Genomic DNA, 24,307 nt, shown 5'->3' with positions numbered 1-24,307 from the left:
CATTATGGGGCTGACTTGAGACTCTTGACACCTGAGAAGACACTCGGATCCAGGTCCCTGGCAGCCTTCAAGCTACCGCTTTTCACCTGGAGCATAAGCCAAGTTGGATATTTCCAGAGAGTCATCCAGGTGAGGATTTCATCACAGGGATGTCTAGGGAACGGTCAGCCTTGCTATGAGGCCCGCATAGGCATGCAGACAAGAGGATCTGTGCATGAACTAGTATTTGCGAACTATTACTGGCTATTGCCCCCCCACACTTGGCCACAACTTTGGCATCCAGTCACGGTGCAGAAGGCAGAACCCGTGGCCTGGCTAACCAGTCGCCCGCCACAAATAAGGAACGACTAGCTATACATTAAAGGTGCATTAGTAGCTATTTCCTGAGGTGGTCTAGTGATGAAGATGGGATAAGAAATGATTTGTGCAACCAACTCAGTGAGTACAGCTAGTGAAGAGAGGTGATGGACAGGCAGGTCTCAGGGCCCAGCCACTGATCCGGGGTCGAGAACCAGGGGATGCGTCTGTCGCGGATGTGCTGAGAGCCTTTGGAAAGTGATTCGGTTTGTCTGGGTTTCTGTCTCCACTCCCATCCTTTGTCTGTCCGTAGCACACTAGCGCTCTGGGGAAGGCACGGCTACCTTTTGGGTGGTTAATGTGTTCACAGCTAATCAGTCAAAAGCAGCTCTGTGACTAATCGGGCTGGGATCAGCACCTGCTGGCAGCAGCCTTGCCCCTTGTGCGCCGTTCTCCCCGGGGAGAGCTGGTTTATGCCACTTCTGAAGTGCGAGTCCCCGGGGCCCTTTAAGAAGCTCGGAGGCTGCCGCTGTTGATTCATCTCAATCCCGGCTCCCTTGGAGTCTCCGTGACACGAAGCACGCCTGTGACTTCAGAAGGCAATTAATTAAAGGCTAAATGCCGCAAAGTGCTCTGGGGAGATGCTGCTCCTCATCATTATCGTTCCTCTTCGGGCACTTGAGCCGAGAGCAGAGGCTTGTCGTAGGTGAAAGGGGCCCCTGAGATGGAGATGAGAGGAGGGAGCGTGCTTGGCTCGTGTGGCCTCGGCGGCCACAGCTGAGGAAGTTGCACAAGCGCTTGCGGAGAAGAGGCTGCTCCATGCTTGTGTGGACCCAGCCCCTCCGGCGTGGCCTTTGGGCTGGGCTCAGCTGGCTCTGCCTCTTCCCCAGAGCCACCGGCCTCGGTCCCACCCGCCTGGGACGCGTTCCCCCTACACAGCGCCTGCTTTCAATCAAATCCACGCTCCCTTCTAGACACCGGCTCAGACCCAGAGGTTGGAGATGGCCGGAGCAGCCCGCCCCATTCATACCGCCTCTCCTGTAGCTCACAGCTCTTCTTTCCCTACCTGCAGGGGCTTGGATCTGGGGGGTCCCTTGGCCTGCTTTAGTGCAGCTCCCGGGGTACCAGCCGGCCTCTTCTACTTTTCCTTTGTGAGACTCAGCAAGGCTTGAGGTCTCACTCTTGCCCAAGGGTATGTTGGGGGTGGTGCGGGGAAAGAAATAGGAAGCTCAAAGGTGTGTGGAGGAGAAAGCCCCGCCTTGCCCAGCTTGAGACCCTGTCATGCTGGGTTCACTTGCCAAAGGCAGCCCCTTCTCCAAAGCCCTCACAGAGGCAGGCAAAGGGATTGTTCTCACCCCCGTCCAGAGATGGGAAGCTGAGTCCCGGAGAAGATCAGGAACTTGCCCGTGATCATGCAGAAAGTCAGTGGCAGAACAGGGGATTGCACCTAGTGCCCAGGGTCTCAGCTTAGTGCTGGATACGGCCCCTTCCACCGACTGGCTTTGGATAAATGGTGTCCTTGCCTCTCCCTCCTGTTTTTGCAGCCACGCTCCTTAGTTCTTGGCTCAGTGGCTTGTTAAGCCTCTCATTGGCGCGTGGAGACGTGCCTTCCACTCGGCGCGCAGCCACGTACGCTCCGACAGGGCTCTTTCACCCCTGTTTATAGTCACTGCCTTTTGTTCCCGTGTTTAAAGGGTACATGTGTTCCCCGGGTGGGAGCAGAGCGCGGCCAGGCTGGCTCTGGGCTGACAGCGGCTGGTGCCTGGAGGTACAAGAGAATGGGGCCCAGCTGTGTGCGGCCTGGGTCCGGTTCATTCCCTAGTGTGAGTGCAAATGGGCAATGATGCCCTTCCACGTGGTGCTTCCTGTTGGGAGAAGCTGGGAATACAGGAACAGCGGCCGCTCTTGACTGCAAGGGCTGCTGGCTCCTTTCCCCCTAGCTGGGGCTCCCTCCCTCCCTCCTCTGGGGGCCTGTACTGCTTTGCTAGGCACCGTCTGCCTGCAGCGCTCCGAGCTAGTCTCGTGGGGGTGAGCGTTACAGACTCCAAAAGAAACACAGCCAGGAAACTCCCTTCCCTGAAACACTCCTTAAAAGGCCTCCGGGCAGGTGGCTAGCCTGGGACTCGAGGCAACCCCAGGCAAGGCTGGGCACTTGAATGAGTTGTGGGGGAGCAGGTGGAAACTAGACATGGGGGCCAAAGCCTTGCACCGACCTGGAAGTTTGCTCTTATCCTTTGGGCACTGGGCTGGGACCTAAAAGATGTGGGTTCAATTCCTTCCTCAGCCAAGGAGTCCCTGGATACTCTGCCTCAGTTTACCTATCCTTTGTCTACTGATACTTTTAGCTTCTTAGAGGTACAGGCTGTGTGTATGTACAGCACCTAGCACAATGGAGCCTTGATTTTGATTGGGTCATCAGGAGGGATAAGAAATTATAAATAATAAAAATTATTCAGATGTTCTTCATTCTGGGGTGTCTGAGGCTCAGGTCTAGGCTTGAATCCAGAACCTGGAGACCCCAAATTAATACTAGTGGGGCATGGGCCTCAGCCAGTTCAGGGTCCTGAGTGCTGCTTTTGAATGTCTCTAAGTTAGCCAGTGCTCGTGGGGTTCCCAAACTGGGCTGTAGACCAGGCCTTGAGAAGTAAGAAGCTGTTTAATGAGCCAAAGCAGCCCCACCATGTCCAAGCACACCCAGATTTGAATGCTAAATCCTGCATGGGTCGCACTCTTCTCTGCAAACACACAAAGAAAACGGATTTCGTAGACATTAGGGCTGGAAGGGACCTTGTGAGATCATCAAGTCCAGCCCCCCTGCCATAGGCAGGAAGTCTGCTGGGGTCAAATGATCCCAGCAAGATAAGCATCCGAACGCCTTTTGAATGAGTCCAGAGTAGGTGCTTGCACCACCCCCGGTGGGGAGTCTGTTCCAGGCCCTGGACACTCGGACTGTGAAGAAGTTTTTCCTTACGTCCAGTCTAAACCGGCCTTCCAGGAGCTTGTGACCATTCGACCTTGGTCTCCCTTGGAGAGCCCTGGTGAACATCTGCTCTCCCAGATCCTGGTGCACCCCCCTTGTATACTTATAGGCTGCCACCAAGTCCCACCGAGCCTTCTCTTCTCCAGGCTGAAGAGTCCTATGTCCCTCTGCCTCTCCTCGTAAGGCTTGCTCTCTTGGCCTTCGATCATATGGGTGGCTCTCCTTTGGACTCTCTCAAGCTTATCCATGTCCCTTCTGAAGTGGGGAGCCCCAAACTGGATGTGGTAATCCAGCTGTGGCCTCACCGAGGCTGAGTAAAGCGGGAGGATGACGTCCCTGGTTTTGCTTGAGATGCATTGGTGGATGCACGCCAGAGTTTGGTTTGCTCTGCCGGCCACGGCATCACACTGGTGGCTCATGTTCATCTTGTGGTCAGTCAAGACCCCCAAGTCTCTTTCGGTTGTGGTGCTAGCGTAGCACTGCCAAGCCTGTAAGTATGATGCTGGGTTTTTTTCTCCCAAGGTGGAGCACCCAGCACTTCTCTACATTGAAGGCCATCAGGTATTGGTCCACCTACCTTGCGAGTGTGTCCAGGTCGGCCTGTGTCCCCATCCTGTCCTCCAGTGTGACCGCCTTCCTCCATAGTTTAGTGTCACCCGCGAACTTTGCCAGTCCACATCTGATGCCCGAATCCAGATCATTAATGACGATGTTGAAGAGTACTGGCCTCAGTACTGAGCCCTGAGGGACTCCGTTGGTCACCTTGCACCACGTTGATTTGGTCCCATCAACTAGTACTTTTTGGGTCAGACCCCCAGAACCAGTTCCCCAGCCATCGGACCATGAGATGCTCGAGGCCGCAGCTCCCAAGCTTGACCGTGAGGACATTATGGGAGACCAAGTCAAAGGCTTTCTTGAAATCTAGATATATGACAACAACCTTGTCTCCCTCATCCAGGCAATACATCACCTGGTCATAGAAGGAGAAGAGGTTGGTCAGGGAAGACCTTCCAGCAACAAAGCCATGTTGGCTGGGATTCAGAAGGGTGCCATCCATGAGCCTGTTGCTGATGGACCCCTTGGTGATTTTCACCAAGATCTTTCCAGGTATGGATGTTAGAAAGATCTTGGAGAAAATAGCCAAGTCGTGTGTGGCTTCTAGTCCAAGGCAGGAACAGGGCTAGCAGAGGGGGGCTGGTGTGTAGGCAGTATCCCAGGCTGGTTATGGAAAGCAGGTGCTTTCTGCGAGGGATTGATACTGATGTGGGGGTGTCTGGCGGATGTTAACTGAGGACTGCAGGAGGAGAAGGGTTCAGCCCTTTACTGAAGCGGAGAGTGGGAGCAGGGGTTAAGAAGGGACAGTCATGTAATTCAGACATCACCTGTCCTGGGCTCAGCATGCATTGCAGCACCCTTTGTGCTTGCTCCGTAGGGAGTATGAGTAGGACGCAGCCCTCACTGGAGCCAGGCATCAAGGGCCTCCTGTCAGCCAAGTGTCCTGCCTATCTAGCCCTCCACACCTCTGGGCATCTGGGAAACACAAGCCCAGCATGAGTCTTGGAGAGGAGGAGCTGCAAGCAGATTGTCTTTGCCACTGAAGTTGGTTTGAATTCTGGGTGCACCTGGGCTGTGGATCTGGGCTGCTTTTCAGATCACAGCCTCATGCCAAGCCCTGATGCTGCAGCTGTCGATGGGATGGGATCCTGCAGGCACAAAAGGGTTAACAGAGCACCCTGAGGCCTGGAAAGAGGCCTGGGCTGAGCTTGCAGGGACTTCCCTAGTCATTACAGGAGAGGGGCTGCAGCTGGGGTTGATTAGGAGCAGGTGATAAAGGGAGGAAGCTGGAGCTGTTCTGCTTCCCTGTCGGGGGAAGGTGGCTGGGTCCTGCTCTACTGCCCGTCACTCTGGTCTGCTCCGCCTGGCAGCCGCATGGCAGGAAAACGGGTAGGAAATGCCATGACTGCACAAGAAATCCTTTGTCTGGAAGGGCTGGTCCCCTGCTCCCTGCTGGACTCGCTGTACAGCTGTGCTTCCCTCACCCTGCAAGTGCTGTCCTCTGGGTCTCCTATCTCAGGGGTACCTGGAGCCCTTTGTAGGAAGGGTCTGCTTGTGGTTGTGGCCTGCCCTAGCACATGGGGTTCGTCTGCCTCCATGGCACTAGGTTATACCTGGAGTCCTGCCGTGTGTCTGAAGGCGCTGGTGGGCCAGGGCTGGCATTACAGGCACAGGCAGACACGAGCTGGCGATTCAGTAAATGGCAGCGGGGCTGAGGCGGCAGGGGCTGAGAGCTGTGTCCAGAAGTGGGCTGCCCCTTGGAGCTGGCATCAGAGAAGCTGGGTGGGCTCTGCCTTGTTTGTAGAGACGAGGAGCTCGCCACCCTGGAAACGGATGTTTTTTACTGATCGTCTTCCATTTTGGTTTGGGCAGCGTCAGGGGAGGCCGGGGGTTGAGTCAGACCACGGGGATCCTTCTCTAGAAGTGGCCTGTCCAGCTAAGGAGTGAGATGTGTCCTTCATTTCAGTGTCTCAGCCTTGTTATACAGATGGGGGAAACTGAGGCACACATCTGGCAGCTGGAACCTGCTTCCCTGAGCAAGCCAGGATTAAAATCTGAGCTTCATCAAGCCATTAAACTTCCTTGTGCTGCTCAGAGTAGTGCAATTTTGGCATTGCGCTCAGCTGGCCTGTTTGTGCCTGGATGCGGTAGCCTGTGAGGTGGTTGGTGTCTGATGCTTTGGGAAGCTGGGGGTGACCGTCCTGCTGACCTTGCATGCATGAGCTGTCTCCACGCCTCCAGCCACGTTACTGGGCAGCAGCTCTAGACCCAGACCCACAAGTCAAATCCCACCCAAGCCCTGTGGGGCCCTGCTTGTTCCCTTGCATGGAAGCTGCTGCCTTGTTGGCAGGCTCTGAAGCCCTGGCAATGCTGCTGCTGCATTCTTCCCTTTGGGACCTGCATCAGGTTTTGTGCCACTATGGCCTGATTGGACCTGGCATTTCTATTACTGCCCCTATGACCCTGCTCCTTGTCTCTCTCCGTCCTCTGCTAACTGCTCCCTCATCCCCTTGCCTGTATAGCTGCTGGGGGGGCGGCTCTCAGCCCGGCAGCTCCTAGAAGAACAGAAGAGATACCCCATAATCTTACCTTGCCGTGCATCTGGCTGCAAAACAGGAGGCATGGTGGGATGGGGGGGGCAGGAAGAGAATAGCACTGTCCCCCCCCAGCGGGTGCAGGAAGAGCTTGTAGTGACGTGGCTGCATGGCTTAGCTTGCTACCTTCCTGTCTCTGGGGGCATCTCTGCCCCACGGGTCCTAATCGGACATGATGGCAGCGTGCCTTCCACACGTCGCTCCAAGCTACTCAAGTAACAGGAGCTGCTTCCAGGTAGACGTGTCCTCCAGGAACGTCCCTATGGGGAAGGGCCACTCCAGAGCAGAGCGCTGCCTCGGCAAAGCCTGACCCCACTGGTAATGGGCCACCTCTGGCGCTGCCATGGCCAATAAGTATGGCCCTAAACTGGAGTCTTGTAGGGGGTGGGCATTGGTAGTGCTTTGGGGGCTTAGGACTAAGGGAGCCTGAGGCCAGGAGTGATGTGCATTGGGCCGCGGCAGGAGAATGAGCAGCTCTGCCCTGCAGCACAGTGCACGCATCGTGCCCGTTCCCAGCAGGCAGCAGGGCCCTGGCTTGACTGGCTCCTTGCTCCTCTGCTCATGAGAGCATGTACTAGATGGGGGAGGTGACCTGCTTCAGCATGAAATACAACGGTTTTATTTTTGCTGGGCTCCCCTGGCGGCCTGCTCCCTCCCGGGCAGTGCAGCTTCGGGTGCTCGTGCTAGAGACTCTCCAACCTGCAAGGCAAAGGAGTGGCCTGGGCCTGGGTCTCCAAGACCTGGGGTCTCTTCACAGATTCTTGTTTCCCCTGTGAAGGGATCAGGGCAGGTCTTTGCTGTGTGGGAGCTGTCGAAGGAGAGAGACGCTGTAGCACCAGCTTTAATGGCTCCGTGCTGGGGAGTCTGGTAGAGGAGAGAGGGGCTGAGGGCTGTTGTGTGACCTCAGAGGGGGTAAGGGTCCTGCATCATGGAAGAAGACGCAATGCCCTGGAGCACTGTGAGGCACCTACTAGCTGGGTCCTACCAAGCCGCTAGGGAGGGGTTGGAGGATGCTTGCATGTATCCTGCCTTGATGGGCTGGAGCAGGAGTAGCCACTCTGCAGCCACATGCACCTCTTCAGAAGTTAATATGCACCTCCCTGAATCTTTGCACAAGCACATGGTGACCAGCACCGGGCTGGAGGCAAAGCAGCCAGGGTGCTTGGGAGGGGACAGGGCTCAGCAAGCGTGGTGGGTGCAGCACGTAGGTGTCAAGGGGACCAGTGCAGTGCAAAGGGGGACTAGTGTGTGCCATGAGGTGTCCCGGCTGAGTGTTCACAAGGGGACTCCTGCCGCTGTGTGGGTAGATGTCTACAGCTGTTTGCTTGTAGGATGCTGCAGGTTGCTTGCTGCTGTGTCTATGGCTTTTCTGCCATTCCTGGGCTTGCAACATCCTTTTGCCGCTCAGGCTGGTTTCTTCCCTCCCTTGTGGGTCCTGACTCTACCTCAGCTGCTGGCCTGGGGCCCGTTTGCACCTGCAGATAAGTTGATGCTACATCAGGGCCCCTGACTCATCTTCTCTGTGCATGCTCCCCCATCACAGACACCTGCTCCATCCTTGAGGCTCATCCTTAAGCATCACATCAGCTACATGTTCCTACTGCCACCAGCTTGGACCCTGCTCCCAGCCCCTGTGCTCCCCTGTAGTGCGGTGTGTGCATGTTCATACACTCCCTGCACCCTCTTCTCCTCCCACAGGTTGGGGTGGAAGGGATGAAAAAGGGGGCTGTGTGGGTGCAAGGCTGCTTCTTCCACAAATGCACATGGCTTCCTGCTGACCTGAGCTGGGCTCTGCAAGGGCTTTGCTGTGAAGTGGGTGGCTGAGTGCTGACGTTTCTCTCCATGGCTCTGCTTTCTGCTCCCTGTGAGCCCTCTTTGCTAGCTCTGAGCACAAGGACAAGGTTGACTGTGGAGAAAGCAATCAATCAATAGGAGAAAAAGCAAATGTCTCCCCCCCCCCCCAAGAGGAGAGGACAGAGCTGGGCTCGAGGCAGGAGCTTTAAAAAAGGATAATGAAAAGCTTGAAACTTTGATAAGATCACAATTGTCAAAAAGGCTTCTTGGGAGGAAAATTACTCAGTCCCTCTACATTCATCATCCTCTGATCGGTTGTGAAACACCGGCTGGTTCATGGGGTTCACGTAAACCATAGCTGGCTTCTCGGGTGCTGTTCGTAGCTATGAGTTATTACTAGCCTGGGGGGAAGCGGGGGGTGGCTGGGTTTTTTTTTAGGCAACTTTCCAAGTTCTTCCATAGGCAGAAATGACAGAATCTACTGATTCCCTCCTAATTGCAGGAGCCCGCACCTTCTCGCAGCTGCCTCCCCGTGCTAATGGCGTGGACTGATGTGGCAGAGCCACAGAGACCTTGATTGTGCATCTGTGCACATCCTGCTTTCTAAAGCACCTCTCCATCACAAGGCTTCCCCCACCACGTGCACGTGCACACGCACCCCCCCCCCCCCCCCCCGGCGCGGTATGTCAGTAGTTTAGGGTTAGACAGGCTAGAGCTACTGAATTTGGATCCAGGGCACTGAAGTGACAGTCCCTGTCCTATTGCCAAGGCCACAGTGGCATCTTTGGAGATCTCGCATGTATTTTAACAAGCTGCTTTGTGTCCTTGCTGTGGCAGTTCATTGACAGCATCCTTGTCCCCCTCCTTTCCTGGGGCAAATCAGGCTGTTCTTGGTGTTTTGGGGCATTGTTCTGGTCACTGTGCAAGAGGGTTGCTCGTAGAATTGGAATAGGTTAGATCAGTGGTTGTCACTGTTGTTAGACTCAAGGTACCCCTTGGAAAATGCCACGTCTTTGCTTTCACTTGTTTCTTGACTGGGGGGTGGAAATAATAGAGCAATTCTGCTGCTGCAGAGAACTCGGAAAGAATGCAGCCTATACTGGATCCCTATTAAAAATCTCTGGGTTTACTAGTGACTCATTTATAGGTGTTTATACATCCAATAGTGTGGGGCACTCTTTAAAGGATCTCATGGCACCCTGCTGCAGCACCTTGGGTGGGAATCGCTGGGTTAGACAAACAGTTGCAGAGGATGCTTTAAATAGGGATGATGCTGGTTGGGCCGGAGGTGACCTCCAGAGACCACTTACAGCCCGACTGTCTGTGATTCTATGGATAGGTAATGAAAAGGCAAAGTTATGAGGTCCTGCCTCCAAAAGCAGCATGGTTTCCCTTAAGATCAGGCTGCAGCTCCTGTTCAGTCCAGGCCCAAAAGAGTGAGGGAACTGATTGAATTGGCAGCAGTACATTTTTCAGCAAGGTAGCCAGGGCCTGGGAGTTTGCCCCCTGCTCAGCTGCAGAGGTTAAAGTGGCTTATTTGCAGTTCCCCTCCTGCCACTGCCTCCATGGTGTCTCATTAGTTTAGCTGCATGACTTAATTAAAAAACCTGAGCCCTGAAAATGGCTCTCTGCTGTGCCCTGCCTCTGCCAAGGGCAGAAGCTGTGTGCAGCCCATCAGACTCACCTGGGGCACCACGATGCCAGGTGGGACTGCCTAGAAAAACCAGTGCACCCAGATGCAGGGTGATCCCTTGTCTGGAAGGCGAAGGGGTTCATCCATGAAGGGGATGCTCTCATACTGCTGGGATACGAGCCCCAAAGAAGTGACTGTGTGGCTTTGGATCAGGCCCTGCCATCAGGCTGCTGTATGCCACTGCCCTTTTCTGCTGGGCTTTAATGAAGGCTGGGGGCGGGGGGAGGTGTTGCACATCTGCTCTGCCAGACATGAATCACTTTCTTCTAGGCTGCTCAAGATGTAGAAGACAGGAACTTAACTGAATGAACTTCTAAGGGCATTACTAGCCAGGGTGGATAGAGAGGCAGGAAATGATGAATGCCAAAGGCAGAGCTGAAAAGGTTAGCGGATGGCATGTCAAAGCAACACAGACACATCCTTGCAGCAGCTGGCCTTTGAGCTGTGGACTTGAGTTTAGGCAAGAATTGATGCCAAGATGAGAAAAAAGATGGTACAGGGAGAAAAATCCTGGGTGCTGGGGACAGGGGACACTTGCTGGTGGTTCAGTAGATGGCAACCTTCCCTCTTACAGCATCTTGTTAGTGCCCCATCTTGGTTCTTGAGGGTGCAGCAATGCAGCAGGGACCGTCACCTGGGCAGCATGCGACAGTGATTTGGATGCATGTGGCCAAGAAAGACCCTCAAGGCATTTTGCAGGGGCAGTATGTTTGCATTTGGCCAAGATGCTGAGGCCAAGGCCCTTGGGCTGAATTCTCCAAGTAGCTGCAAACATAAAGGATTTGACCCCCTTCCCTCTGATGGGTCTTGTCCAAACACAAGATCACACACCTTACTGAATTATTCTCGACACGGATGCAAGCTGGTCCAATCTGTATCGGGGAATAACGCATCGTATCCGTCTGTCGTTAAATAGATGCCGGGCTCCATCCAAGAAGTGGGCGCGTCTCAGTAATAGATGCATCGGTCCTCGTGGCTGTCTTGTTAATTTTATCTGGCATTCCATGATAAAGTGCTATTTTAAATTGCAGACATTTATTTGATTATGAAAGCTAATTAAAAGAGAGCAGTCGACAGCAATTGAGATGGGTGTGGAATGAGACGGAGCCTGCCTCCGTAGCTGAGATCCGCGGAGAAGTGAGAGCTACTCCTGGGGAAGTCTCAGTACCTGGTTAATGTCTATTAAGGGCTAGAGCCTGTGCTGCTAAATGTTTTTGAGCTAAATTCTGCTGCCCGCACGGAAGCTGAATGAGAGATGCAGATTTTGTTTAAAGTGCAAACTCCCCTTGTGGGAATTGCTAGTTTTTAGTGGTTAATATTTTAAAAGCGAGACCTCCTGTCCTGTGCAATCTGCAGGGTTTGTTTTGCTGGCAGCTTAAAAGCAACTGCACTGTCCTGCTTTATTTCTTTTCCTGAAAGTGTGGCTGAATTGCAGCTAAAATAAATGCTCAAATTCTCTAAATGTTTTTTCAACCACAAGCATGTTTGGAGATGGTGTGGGCTGTGAAGCTGTCTGGTTCAGTGCTAACCTTGAGGCAGAGGGATGTTGTAGGGGGCAGGGTCACTGTGAGGAGCTGTTTTGTTATCTTCGGCATCCGGCTGCCTTTGTGCTAAGAAGATGCCAGTTGTGTTGGTGCCGGAGCCTTGCTTAGCCTGTAATGAATAGAGGCGCTTTCTGGCAGCAATAACATTATCTGTTGGAGTGAGTCACTGGCAGCCCATGCAGGGTGAAGAGGGAGTTAATGCAAGTGGAAGCATCATCGGGGACAGAGGGACTTTGCAGGAGATGATGGGCAAGAGGGGGAATCCAGCAGGGACCTGAGCCCCACAGATGCTCGGGGAGGATTAGGACCTGGGGGTCCATCTGGGCAGGACAGGTTGAGTTCTGGCTTCTGCATTCATCCGAGCCCCTGACTTTGAGCAGCTTCTGTGGCGGAGCCAGTTTGTGGGAACCAAAACCTCCCCCCTTCCCAACATGCCCGCTGTGGTCAGCCCTGCCAGGCTTCACGGGGTGCTGGCAGTTCGCTCAGTGTTCGCTCACCCGGCAGCCTGGGATCTCTCAAGTGTATAGGAACGACCTTTGCAGCAGCAGCGCGTTGGCGGCTGCGGTCCCCCTGCTTTACCTGTGGCAGGTGAGGCTGTGCTGTCTTGGGTTGGGTCAGGCCTGCCTACTAAAAGGTTAGGCAACAGATTTGCCTGGGATGGTTTGGATAGGGGTGATCCTGCCTCAGGCTCCCTTTCTCTAGGTCCTCATCCCTGCTGCACAGCTGCTTCCACCTCTTGAGCAATCCTGCCGCCTTTCCCATGGTTGCTGTCCTTCTGGACCCCTTCAGAGAGGCAGTTGCGTTCCTCTTTCCCTAGGGCTTTTCTGTAAGTGCCCAGGGCTGGCTTCTCCTGGCTCCACCCTAGAGTGAAAGCAGGCAGCAGTATCCTCAGGGCTCACATAAATGCTGCTCCAGGGATGCTGCTGTTGGTGGCTAGAAGCCCTGGAATGGGGGTGGGGGGGTGTGCACGCGCGCGCACACACACACGCATCTATCAAACCCTGCACAGAGAAGCAGCAGTGCGGGGCCTATCATTAACTCCGCTCTGTGAGAGGCAAATTACAGACTTAGCGACACAATTAGGCCAACTCTATAGGAAATGGAAAAACAAAATCATTTCCCTGTGAATTCTTTAAACTCACCCCCTACCACCCCCACTTCAATACTACAGACATAGGTAAAATTAGCTACAGCTTGTATCTGATGGGGGTGATGGACACGACTGGGGTGGGGGTGGGGATGGGGCTGTTGGTGACAGACAGCAAAATCATTATCCCATTAGTAGGTGAATCTGGAGGGAGGGTCATGGAAAGCTGGACTGGGCTTGTGTGGCTTTTGCTTGACAGCTGTGCTGCAGCGAGGGTGTCCCTCTGTTCTACCTCTCCGAGAGGCTGCCCCCACAGTCTTCCCATCACCGGGATGCCCCCATAGAGGTGGTCACTGACCCAGCTTGGGGCTTGCAGCTCCATGGGGCAAACCCATCTTCTCCTGCACTGCCACTGCCCCAGCAACAAGGGCCTGAGGAAGTCGGTGCAAGTGAAAGGGTTGAGCCACCTAGGTCCTTTGGGGGAATAGCCATCAAAATACCTGACAACCATGACCTTTGCTGTGCTTGGATTGCCCAGAGCAGGGTAGGAGAGACCTTGTATGGAGTCAGGTCAACTCTCTGTCCTTCAAACAGGCCTTTTATCATCCTCTCCTGCCCTAGCCCAGCTGTAACGGGCAGCAGGTCAGGGGGACAGGCTGTTTCGTCCAGTCCTTAGAACGACCAAGGGGAGCGCAGCAATGCTGGATAGCTGCTCCTATCCTCCTCCTATCATAGCCTGGGCTGTTTGTTCCTGACGGAAGGGGACAGACGGGCAGGACAACCTTAAGCGGGTGCAAGGAGCCTGTGTATGTCATCTGAATGCTCTCCTTCCCCAGGGGCCGTAACACCCAGCTCCATCCTACAGTAAGCATGGAAGCAACCCAGGCGCTGCATCGCCGGGCTGCCTGGGACGTGGGCGAAGCTCCAGGCAGGCTGCAGACCAGTGGTTCTCTATCTTTTTTTTTTTTGTACCAGGGCCTATATGTGAACATTAGTAGCCAGTCCTGACCCCCCAGCAGCCCACCCATGTGCGGGGCACGAGGGGACTCCAAGCAGCCCCTCGCAGGCTGGATCGCTGCCAGCCTGCAAGGGAACACCCACGGTTTCCCACGTTTTTCTTCTTTAAAGGCAGATCCATTTTTAAAATTTGTTTGTGACCCTTTCATACATTCTTGTGACCCACTTCTGGGCCACGACCCCGTGGGTTGAGAACCGCTGCTGTAGACCCCAGGCTGAACCTTCCTCGGGGAATGGAGGATCAGCCAATTGCAAAGCTAAGGCAGGGTTGTAGGGAGAGGGGGGTGTAAAATAAATAGGGAAAAGGCAGCAGCTGGGGGTAGAAGACGAGGTTGCGGGAATTCAGGTGGTAAATTATTGCTGTGTGGCTCAGCTCTGTGTAAGCGCGTGGCCTGCCCCCATCCCCACGGTGTCTGAGCACCTTCCAGTTGCACAGAAAAGCACTGTGACTAATCCCTGTCACCTGTGGCTCCCTCTCCTCCTCTGCCGGGGGGAGAGCCATGCATGCAGGAAAGCGGCTTGTGTGGGTGGGGTTTTGTGTGTTGGCTGGGAGGTTTTGTTTGCTGGAGGATATTGGAGAGAGCAGGGAAGAGGAGCGCTTTATTCTGCGGGAGCTCATTACACAGGCTGGGGTGGCTGCAAGGAAAACGCTGTGCATACCTGAAGAGGGCAGGTGTCCACCCCTGTCTCCATTGGCTTTAGGGGTGTTTTGTAGATATCCAGGCCTGTTAGTACTTTTTGAAGTGAAAGGCTTTAAAAAGTGAAAGCCACATCAACGGCTGCTGTCCCTTCTCTGCGAAGCTGGGGGAGGTAGCAGGGGACCGGGCTGGCTACCACGGGCACATCAATATGCCTGAGAAGCCATGGGTTAGCCTTGGGGTCTCCAAGAGATCCTGCCTTCCTTCCTCAGTTGCTGCTTCTTGTGGTGGCATCTGCCCCCTCTGTGGTGCAGGTTGGCAGGCCCTTTTAACCTCCTGGGTAGGGGTCCGCAGGGGGAGCGCTGGGCTGTCAGCTCGTACCCAGCAAAGCTGACGTTGCAGCCCGGACTGGACCGAGTCCCCTCTCTGCAGCGGAGGCTGTCCAGTCTCTGCCGGCCAGGGCTGCTCTCCCTGGGTGGAAGCAGACCGCGTGGCTCCCGTGTGAGAGTCTCTTCCTGTCACCAATATCCTCTCATGTGGCCAAGCGAGTCAATGGCAGATTCTGTTAAAATCTCACTTCAGCGGCAAAAGCTGCAATTAGCATTTAATGAAGCTTCTTGCTTTTATTTTTAGGTAACCTCTGATTCCCTGACTGTGTAATTTAGTCCTCCATTGCTCAGAGATAATTAAAGTATGTCACTATAATTTGCTTTTTTTAAAAGCCTGTAATTATGTTTTTATTGAGAGTAAAAAAAAAAAAAAAAAGGGGGGGGTGGAATAAAAACAATGGCAGAGGAAGGGAAGGATCTGGGTGGTTAAAGGGGGGTTTCTCTTGACTTTGCTACCCAGGGGGTCTTTCTGGGATGATAGGTCTGGGCTCCAAGATGGGAGAAAACCCTCCCATGCATTAGCTTTGGAGATGGGCTGAAGTTGGATTGGACTGTCTTGCACTTGGAGCCCCAGATCCTGTCTCCATCAGCACTTGCCTGCCCCAGAGCCATCCCCAGTGCAGATGTAATTTGTTTCTATGAGTATTATCCTGGGTATTTATGATGCTTGTTGTCTTAGCATCTACCTGCATTGCATTTTTTATGGAGGCATCTCCACAGCACTCCCAGATCATTATACCTGTTCTACAGATCGGCACAAGAGCTGTAAAGACTAAAGGCTAATCCCAGGAAGGGATTTATTTATTGCAACCCTCAGCACTGGAGCTGCTCATTCTTAGCTGCTTGGCCCCCCCAAGTGGGATCCATTGTCCTGTGTTAGGGGCTGGTGCTGCTTCTGCGGTGTATGGGGAGAGTCTGGTGTCTTGGCCGTGGATCCAGAACAGCCAGCATGTTCACGGGGGTGAAGAGCTCACTGGTCAAGTGCGTGGATGACACCAAGTTATGGGGAGCATGGTCATGCTTGAAGATAGACTGCAGGTACAGGCGGACCTAGACAGGCTGGCAAGTTGGGCAGATCTGAACCAGATGAAGTTCAACACTGAGAAGTGCAAAGTGCTCCATCTGGGGATAGACAGTCTCCGACATGTTTACAGGCTCGGTGGTGCCAAACAATGCCCTCATGGTGGGTTGTGGATGGTTTTGCTATGTCCAGTTCCATGAGCTAGTGGCGTTGGGAGTCTGGAGTAGCTGTTCCACCTTTATGAAGATCAAATTCACTTCCAAAGCTTGATTTGTCCCCCATCGTTGTACTTGCTCATGCTAGCATGCGTTCAAATGAGTCTGGGTTCGTATTGTCTGTCATGCAGAGAACATGGCCGAGGAGTTCTGGGTTAGAAAGGATCTCGGCTGCTGGAGGGTATGGGTGGTAATGGGACGTGGTGAGATCTCCATCCCATCAATCTCTTTCTCTTCCAATTCAGTGGTTCCCTTTCCTGATCCAGCTGGAGAGGCCTGGAAATGCACCCCAGGGTTTATGTTGCAGGGCTGGGGGAGGATGTTTGCATGGGGTGGAACAGCCAAGCGTTTCCAGGTCTTGCCATCTCTCCAGCATGCTGAACTGGCTCAGAAAAGGCTAGTGTTAATTGGCTTTAATGCTGGGTTTTAGCATGTTAATTCTAGCCTCTTCCTGCGTGAGACACAACATGCCACGTGGCTGGGAGTGTGCAGACACGGGAGGCTCATTTGTTCCCTGCCCTTGCAGGTCTTCCATGTATGCCATTGGTTAGGGATGGAAGCAAATGATGCTGCTTAAAGGACACTTCCCGAATGCTTTGGGCCAAGCCTCCTTCCCTAGCTGGATTAGTTCCATGTCCCAAGAGCTTCCTTGGTGCCACATGTGAAACATGGGATGTGTGGGTTAAGTGGGTTGCATCTAGGGGGAAGTCAGTGGTGGATGTAAAGCTGCCCTTACAAGTCAGGTCTTCGCCCTCAGAGCAAAGCCACACAGTCCAAAGCTACACTGATAAGTGATGGGATGCTTTTTTCCAACCCTTCCATACTTTGGAGCGGCGGTGGAGCTGCTCCTTGCTTTCTCCCGGCTATAATGGCATCTGCAGCCCTGCATGTGGGGCACTCAAGAAGATGCTCAGTCTAGTTCTGGATGCAGCATCTCTCTCATCTCTCACTCTCTCCCTCAAGCCTCTGTGGCGCTATGCAGACTGCTGCTATTAAGCACTGTTCTGAGCCTGCTCAAGGGAAGTGGTTTCCCCCTGCAGACCGGTCGCAAATGTGAATATGGCCATCTCGCCCCGAACCTGCTCACTTCTGACTTGCTGGCTGGCAACAGGTTACTGAGGGGGGGAAAAAACGGTGAATAATGAATAAATTCAGCAGAATGGTTTGGCTTGCAGCCAATTCACAGCCACAAAGAGGCAAACCTGTGTTGTTCATTAGAATTATTTTCATTGCTCCAATTTGAAATGTTAAAAGCATGGGCATTATTGGAACGAGAGTCTTTAATACAGTGGTTCTCAACCTTTCTAGACTTGAGGCACCTCTCGATAGACTCGAGGGCCCCCTCAGCAAATGCCAGCTCCTAGCTTTCACTCGGTGTTTGACTACAGAAACCGAACAGAGCAATTCTTGTTGCAAAGAGCTCGGAAAGAGCACAGCAGGGGCAGAATTGTGGTTTTGAAGTGATGGGTTCCTATTTGAAATCTCTGGGGTTACCTTGTGAGTCATGTTTGCACACATTGCTTGGCACCCCCCGGTATGTTTGAAAGGATCCTGAAGTACCCCAGGGGGTTGCGGCCCCCCCCCCCCCCCGTTGAAGTTCTCTGTTCGAATCCATTACAAGTGGATGTTTTGAGCCGTGCAATTCGGATCTGTGCTGGCATTTCGTTCCTTGTTAGTTTGGGGGAGTTTGGCAAACTTCGGGTCAGTCGCTTGTGCTCAGGGAGATGGGAAGCTGGCCTGAGCTTTGAAGACACAATTTCTACTGCCCGTTCCACCAGTATCTTAGGTAGCGCATGACATTACACAGCTTCCTTGCCCACGTGCTCCAGTTCCCCTGCCTGCCTTGTCTATTTTGATTCCAAAGTGGTCACTCGTCACACTTTGTAGGTGCCTAGCACCAAGCCCGTGGTCTTGGAGCAGATGCCCAGGTGCTACTGAGATGCAGATAGGTTTGGACCCATGTCCTCAGGGAGCACTTCTACGTAGTTTTGGCTTTGTTCAGCATCCGTTCCTGTCAGCACCCAAGCATCCTCCAGGAATGAGGTCCCTTGAAGCGAGCCTTTTATAAGGCAATAGCATGCCGGGCCTGTGTTCATGGCGCCTCGTTGTCTTTTCTGAATCGGAGTGGCTTGAGCATATGTGGGCTTATGTGATATCATAGATGCTTGACCACACTCTGGAGGGGTCTGCTTGCGAGAACCTCTCCTTGGCTTCATAACAGGCTTGTGCAGAGAAATCTCCCACCTCTTGTGCTGGGGAGCAGTCCTCCTCGATGACAAAGCTGTAGTTACCTTCATGGGAACAAAGACAAGGAAAAGCATTAAAAATCCCACACATGATTCCCCCCCCCCTTTTTTTTTGGTCGGTTGCTATGGGAACCCTACACACCGGATATACTGGAGTATGCAAATGAACTCCTTAATTAGTTCTCATTCCTCCATGCCCCCAGTGCAGCAATTTGATCATTAGATGAACATGCCACTTAATTATTGGAGGCTTAACCAAACACAAGCCAGGGTGACCTTTGGGAGGCAGCCTGGATTTGGAGCATGTGATGTGGAGAAAATGGAAGCTAATGTTTGTAAGGAGTTTAAAGCTTTAGCTGGAAGCTGTGCAGAAGGCTGTGATTTTTGCAGTTGCCATCTACACTGCAGCTGTAAGAGTCAGGGGAGGCATTTCAGCCCCCCTGTCTTCCCCCAAACTGGAGACCCTGAGCACGGCCATGTATTTCCCCCAGGAAGTGGAATGGAAGGAGACTTGCAGGCGCTGCGCCATCAAAGGTGCCTCTGGATCTTCGGCAGCGGTAAACAAAACACTCGCAGTAGGTCCTTTGCCCTCTGTAGTTGTTCGCCTTGCTCCCTGGTCCCAGTCTATAAAATGGGAATGGCACTTATCTTCCTCCTGCATATCTGAGGGGCATGCTCCTCCACTGCAGGGATGGAGGCAGCTATCAAGGGTTACGTTGTACTCCCTCACCTGTAATCTGCCAGGTTCGTTGTGTCTCAAACCCTGCCAGAGCTTTGGTGCTCCAAGCTCTCCAAGCATTTGCATTTCCCCCATTTCTTTCACGCTGCTACAGTTCAATAAGATTCAGCGGGAAGCAAATTCCACCCAGGCTACTATGTACTTGGGGGAAATGTCTCGCAGAGCACGTGAACCTCCAGTGATGCGTTGTCTTACACTTGCACACCCGTGGAGTCTGGTCCAGTGTTGGGCCTTGTGCAGAAAGCAGAGGAGACGGGTTCATTGTGCATCTGCCTTTATGGGGTACTCCGAGGAGGGTAATAGGTCAGCCGTTTGCTGCCGGAGTATGCTGATATCAGAACCCGTGCGGACATCTCCCTCCAAGCAGGCAACCTGCGTATCGCAGACTACAGATTTGAGCATCCCGCTGAAAGGTCCTTTTGCGCTGATCTCCAGAGAATGGGCCAAACTGTGGTTGCTGTCACCTAGATGAATTTGGAGTCGCTCCACTGACATCAGAGCAGTTGCGTGGTTTGTGCGCGTACATCAGAGTCCAGAGTTTGCCTTACCGCATGTGTGAGATGCTGCCGGGCGCAGGCCTGCGCATGTGCCAACCTCTCTCCATAAATGCTATGAGTTTTTCACCAAACAAGCTTCATTAATCGTCTAATAACCGGATTAATTAAGGACACCGAAAGTAAACAGCAAGAATGTAATTTGCTTCTGATTGCCATGTAATTGCAGGAGGATGGCCTCATTTACATATGCAAAAAGCACTGTTGACAGAAGCAGTGTGACCAAGAATAACAATTCGGGGAAGACAAATGTGTCCCCAGGGGCTTCGGACTCCACCTTGATCCCCTATGACCCTAGCTCCTGGCTTGTGGCATTTCTCTCTCCTGTTTGTGTGTCCCAGGGTCTTTTCCTAATCAGTTGACACTCTTATTATTTGTGTGTCTTCTGCAGCTGCTTGTCAGGCAAATGCTGCTGCCTGCCACCCTGCGTGGATCTACTCAGTCAGGCACCATTCAAGCTTCTTGGAAATGGCTTCTGAGAGCATCAGTGGGTTGGCTGGGCTGAGGGTGGTTACAGCTGGCACTTGGCTGGCTGGGTTGGCCCCCCTACGGTGTTAGATGGTATTTTGGCATTTGCTTTGGAGCTAGTACTATGTGGGCATGCAACAGCCATCCACACGCCTCCAACTGGCCAAGGATGAATGTGGTCGTTGACATGGATGGCTGCAAGATGCACTGGGCTTGGCGTTGCCTGTACGAATTACCAAGAGAACGAGGGGGGAAGACGGTACAACTTGTCCTGCTTCAAGGCATGTATCTGCCTCCGAGTCAGAGGAAGCGAGCTCGGAGCCTCCGGTTGTTCGAAGGTTTGGTGGCCGTAGCCAGAGGCAGGATAACAGGATTTTTAAGTAGCTTGGTAATTCTTAGTTGCACATGAGAACATGGAGTTGGGTGGAAAACCATCCCATTTCATAGCTTGGGCTAAAAGCCCAAATGCTAGCCTGGATAGTTTCACTAGGGACTGAGTGTAGCTCAAATGAGATACCAGGGTTGGTCCACACACATGGGTGTTAGAGGGATGAGCCCGACAGCTGGAAGGGCATCTGTACAAGCTCCTGTCAGCCATATCTTCTTTCGTGCTAGTTTGGGGGGGGGAAGGGGGGAGTTGGCCAGATTTGAATGAAAAATGGCCTTTTTCTAGGAAACTTCTCGTTTCTATAAACACTTAAGTGTCGTCTTGAGTTTTTCCTAAACGTTTGTCATGGGTAGAATTGTCAAGTTTTGGTTTTTATAACCCCTGCCCCCCCCCCCCCAAAACCTGAAATTTTGTGTTCAAATTTTTGGGGATCTGGGAGTTGAAGAGTCAGGATTTCCATATATATCTGAAACGGTGGGAAACTAGTCATGGAAAATATCTATCTTCCAGCCAACAATCTGCTTGTTTTGTGATGGCACCTGGAGAAGATCAGTGGCAAATCCTGCTACTTCTTTGTCTGCTTGAACATACTGCCCCATCCCAGTCACTTTTTTTCCCCCATTGCTTTCACCCATACACCCTAGATAAAAAGATGGCAACTCATCTCGCATCTCCCTCTCTCTTGCCCTCCGTTTGTTGCCGGCGAGTTTTCAACTAACATCAGACCTTCTCAGCTCGACCCAGCTGCTTATGAAATGAGCTTGTGTGGCATTTTGATGAAATAAGTAAGCAACACCAAGAAAGGCCAGAGAAAAACCTTTATAGCAGCAGTGGAGTGAAAAGAGGGCCAGCATGATTCTTCTTCTGGCAGATGGGAACTCTTGGCTGAACCCGAGGAGGAGGAGAGAGCCTGACTTTTCAGTGGAGATGTAGAAGAACCAGCTGTGCTGTGACAAGAGGGTTTCTTGGGTATCGATTTTTTTTTTTTTCTTTCCCAAGGGGAGTTGCAGGGTCAGTGCGCTTCATCTGTTTGCTTACAGGATATCTGCATGGTATATCTGGAGTGAATATGTGTCTGCCGTGTGCACTGGGGAAAAACACCCGTGCGCACATAGGTGGGAGGGGGACAGTAGATCTGGTCTTTCAGTAAGGGATTTCAAATGGAGCTGACTGCAAAATGGGGAGTGCGTTGTATAAAAAGGAAGGAAGGAATGAAATGAGATGTGTTTTCCTTACTGTTGGTGGGGCAGGGGGGATTTCAGGTTGCTTATATGATGGTAATAGCAAGGAGGCTGTGTCACAGCCCCCACCTTCCACAAAAAAAAAAAAAAAAAAAAAAGTTCTGCTACCCAGAACTGACTGTTTGCTTTTAAAATCTGAACTTTTTAGAAAAAACAATGATTTTTCACATGAAAGGTGGTTTTTCTTTGTGGTGTCTGATTCAGCTCACTGTGCAAATACGCTTGGCTGGAGTCATGGCCTTTGTATGTGTCTGAAGAGTAGGGAAGGAAAATGCCATGGGGGGTGAGAGGGTTTTACTTTTGCTGCCTAACTTCCCGAGAGGAACTAAGGCTTAGCGGGGTATGATATTTAGCCTAATGTGTTGGGGGAGATATTCAGGCAGCCAGTTCCTTCTGGCTTTCGGGGAGGTCTGGGCATTGATCTCCCACATGCCTTTGTTAATAAGCTTCTCTCTTGAAATGGATCCTTGGGTGCATGATTGCAGCTGACCTTCTATATTAGGGCAGGCAATTATTTCGGGTGGAGGGCCTCTTGCTGAGTTTCAGCAAGCTGTCAAGGGCTGCGTGACCGGCAGCCAGGGGCAGATAAATATTAATTTTCTAAAATTTTTAGGGGCCCCGCGGGCCGGGTAGAATGGCCTGGCGGGGCCGCATCTGGCCCGCGGGCTGCATGTTGCCCACCCCTGTTCTACCTTGTACTTAATGTTTTTAGGAGAAAGGGGGAATCTTAGAGGGGTGAATCGTAATAACGAGCCCCAAGAAGTGTGGTCAGCGTGAATGTGTGTCCTTGTTCTTAATGGAGTGAGGGGCAAGGTCCTGCTGCAGCAGTTGGGTGACCCAACTTTTTCACTTCGCTGAAGTACAGCTCTCTGGCTTTGAGTGCAGACGCCGTGCCCTCAGAGGCCAGATGCATCCACAGACGCTGACTGGTTGGAGGAAGAAAACTTAATCCTAGCTGAAGGTCTTGATTAGATCTCTAGACGCAGAACAATCCCAGGTATTTTAGAATCCACCACCTGAATGGTCCCCTTGGGAGCTGCCATAGCTGAGGTTAGTGGGGTTTTTTTTCACCAGATGTGTTGCCTCTTTAAGGGGTTCACAGAAGGCAACTGTGGAATTGGGAGAGAAGGCCACGAGGCCTGGAAAATGTTATTGCTGTCAACAGCAAAGATCCTTTTGCTCCAGTGCTCTCTACACACTATTACCCTGCAAAGTCAAGTGTTCTGTCAACCTCTTGAAACTAATTGTCAGCTGAGCATTGCGAATGCTGCTCCATGCTTTTCCTTTTTCAAAAGTTTTAATTGTAGTAAACCCAAGGTGCAAAGAAGTTTTACTTGGAATGAGGAGTGGTTGATTTTTTCCAAAGCTGAGAAACTCTGGGCTACCTCCTGGCCCGACCTGGGCTCACCCAGGTCGTTGGGGATACTGGCTAACAGCGTAGACTTCCGGGGAGGAAATGCCGTGGCTTGAAAACGCTTTGTCTTTTCTATGAGGCTGTGCATCATCTTAGCGCTCTGCTTTATGAGGCTTCTGTGAAAGTTGCCTCCGGTCTGATTGGCAACGCTTCCCTTTTTTATTATATTTCAGATGCTTTGTAAAAATTGTTTAGTGATTTACTCTCCTCTGTAATTAGATGTGGTGGTGATCAAAATATGTTGCATTGCACTGCAGGCTCCTTTAAACAGCTGTTTCACCACCAGAGACAAAGAGACTTTGTGGCAGAAGAGAAACCACAGAGTGTCTGGGTTTTGTTGTTGCTGCTGTTGTTCTTATGCTAATGCAACTCCTTGGGTTTTAGTGGAGCGATTCCTGGCAGCGGTGAATGCTGATGTGTTAGTGCAGCCCCGGCAGTGCGGAGAGGTGGTTCAACCTGGATGCCAGAGCAGTAGAGGAATAATGTGTGTGCCAGTATACTCCATTCTTTCATCCCACAATATTTAAAAGTATTGGCTGTCTACAAGGGGGAGAGTGGCTGTCTGGGCTATAAAATAACCCACAACTAGTCAGGGGCTCCCCAGGGGCTGCTCTAGCTTATGCAAGGGCCAAGTAGCCTCTTGAGCAGCCTTAAAAAAGGGGAGGTAGGGTGAGGTGCCACCATACCCACTTTTCTCAGCTGCTCATAAGAAGCACAGCCCCAAATCCCTTGCTTGCATAGTCCTTAAAATGTCAGGATAGGCTAATTCCTGGTGGCCGCATATCATACGATTAGCCTGGAGGAGCAGGTAGGAAGCTGGATCAGGACGAAGGGCTCCCAAAAATGGCATCTCAAACCTGAGAGCTATTAAGCAAAGCCTATAATTCCTGAAGCCATTATGCTTGGTTTCTCTCTCTATCCCCCCTCCGTGTCTCCGTGTGAGGAAAACCCGTGTTGGTGACTGGGAATGCAAAGCAGAATTATTCCAGGCCTGCTCAATAAGTGAGCCATCAGAAGTAAAAATGAAGGCAATTCTGCAGTCGATATAATGCGGCTGCAGGTTAAATAAATAACGTTTGAATGACAATAATTGCAAAATGACACTTTTCCCAGCACTGCAAACATGTGGTTAAGTTCCGCTCTCATTAGCGGAGACTAGAGGCTTTTACAGGAGGAATCAAATCTTTGCAAGTAGATCTCCCTTCAGAAGCCTCTTAAAGATTAGGCGGCCGTGCAATCTCTGGGTTCCTTCTGCAAGTATTTAGGCTTGTGAATAATCTTACTCTGGCAAGAAAGATGACATTAAGGCTGGAATTCTTACCAAGGCTCAGCACGTATAATTGGAATTATATTTTGAAGAGCTCTGCAATTTGGGTCCTGAGCTCCGCTTCTGGAAGCCTATGACTTACTTAGTGACCTACATGGGAAGCGAG

The 24,307-nt window shown here is 52.1% G+C and overlaps 1 long non-coding RNA gene across 2 annotated transcripts in view; it reads left to right on the top strand.

Annotated features, from left to right (window-relative positions):
- The first annotated feature begins 5,106 nt into the window (after positions 1-5,106).
- LOC149853820 (uncharacterized) overlaps positions 5,107-24,307 on the top strand; it is a 77,932-nt gene continuing 58,731 nt past the window's right edge. Inside the window, exon 1 of one of the 2 annotated variants that reach the window (XR_016438963.1) lies at positions 5,107-5,221. This is a non-coding gene — a long non-coding RNA (uncharacterized LOC149853820). The remainder of the gene's footprint in view (positions 5,222-24,307) is intronic. The other variant, XR_016438965.1, reaches the window with a different exon arrangement.

Source organism: Crocodylus siamensis, chromosome 13 (assembly GCF_052110815.1).
Source record: "Crocodylus siamensis isolate JL-2025a chromosome 13, ASM5211081v1, whole genome shotgun sequence".
NCBI classification, from domain to species: domain Eukaryota; kingdom Metazoa; phylum Chordata; order Crocodylia; family Crocodylidae; genus Crocodylus; species Crocodylus siamensis.
This window is presented reverse-complemented; position numbering and strand designations above follow the sequence as displayed.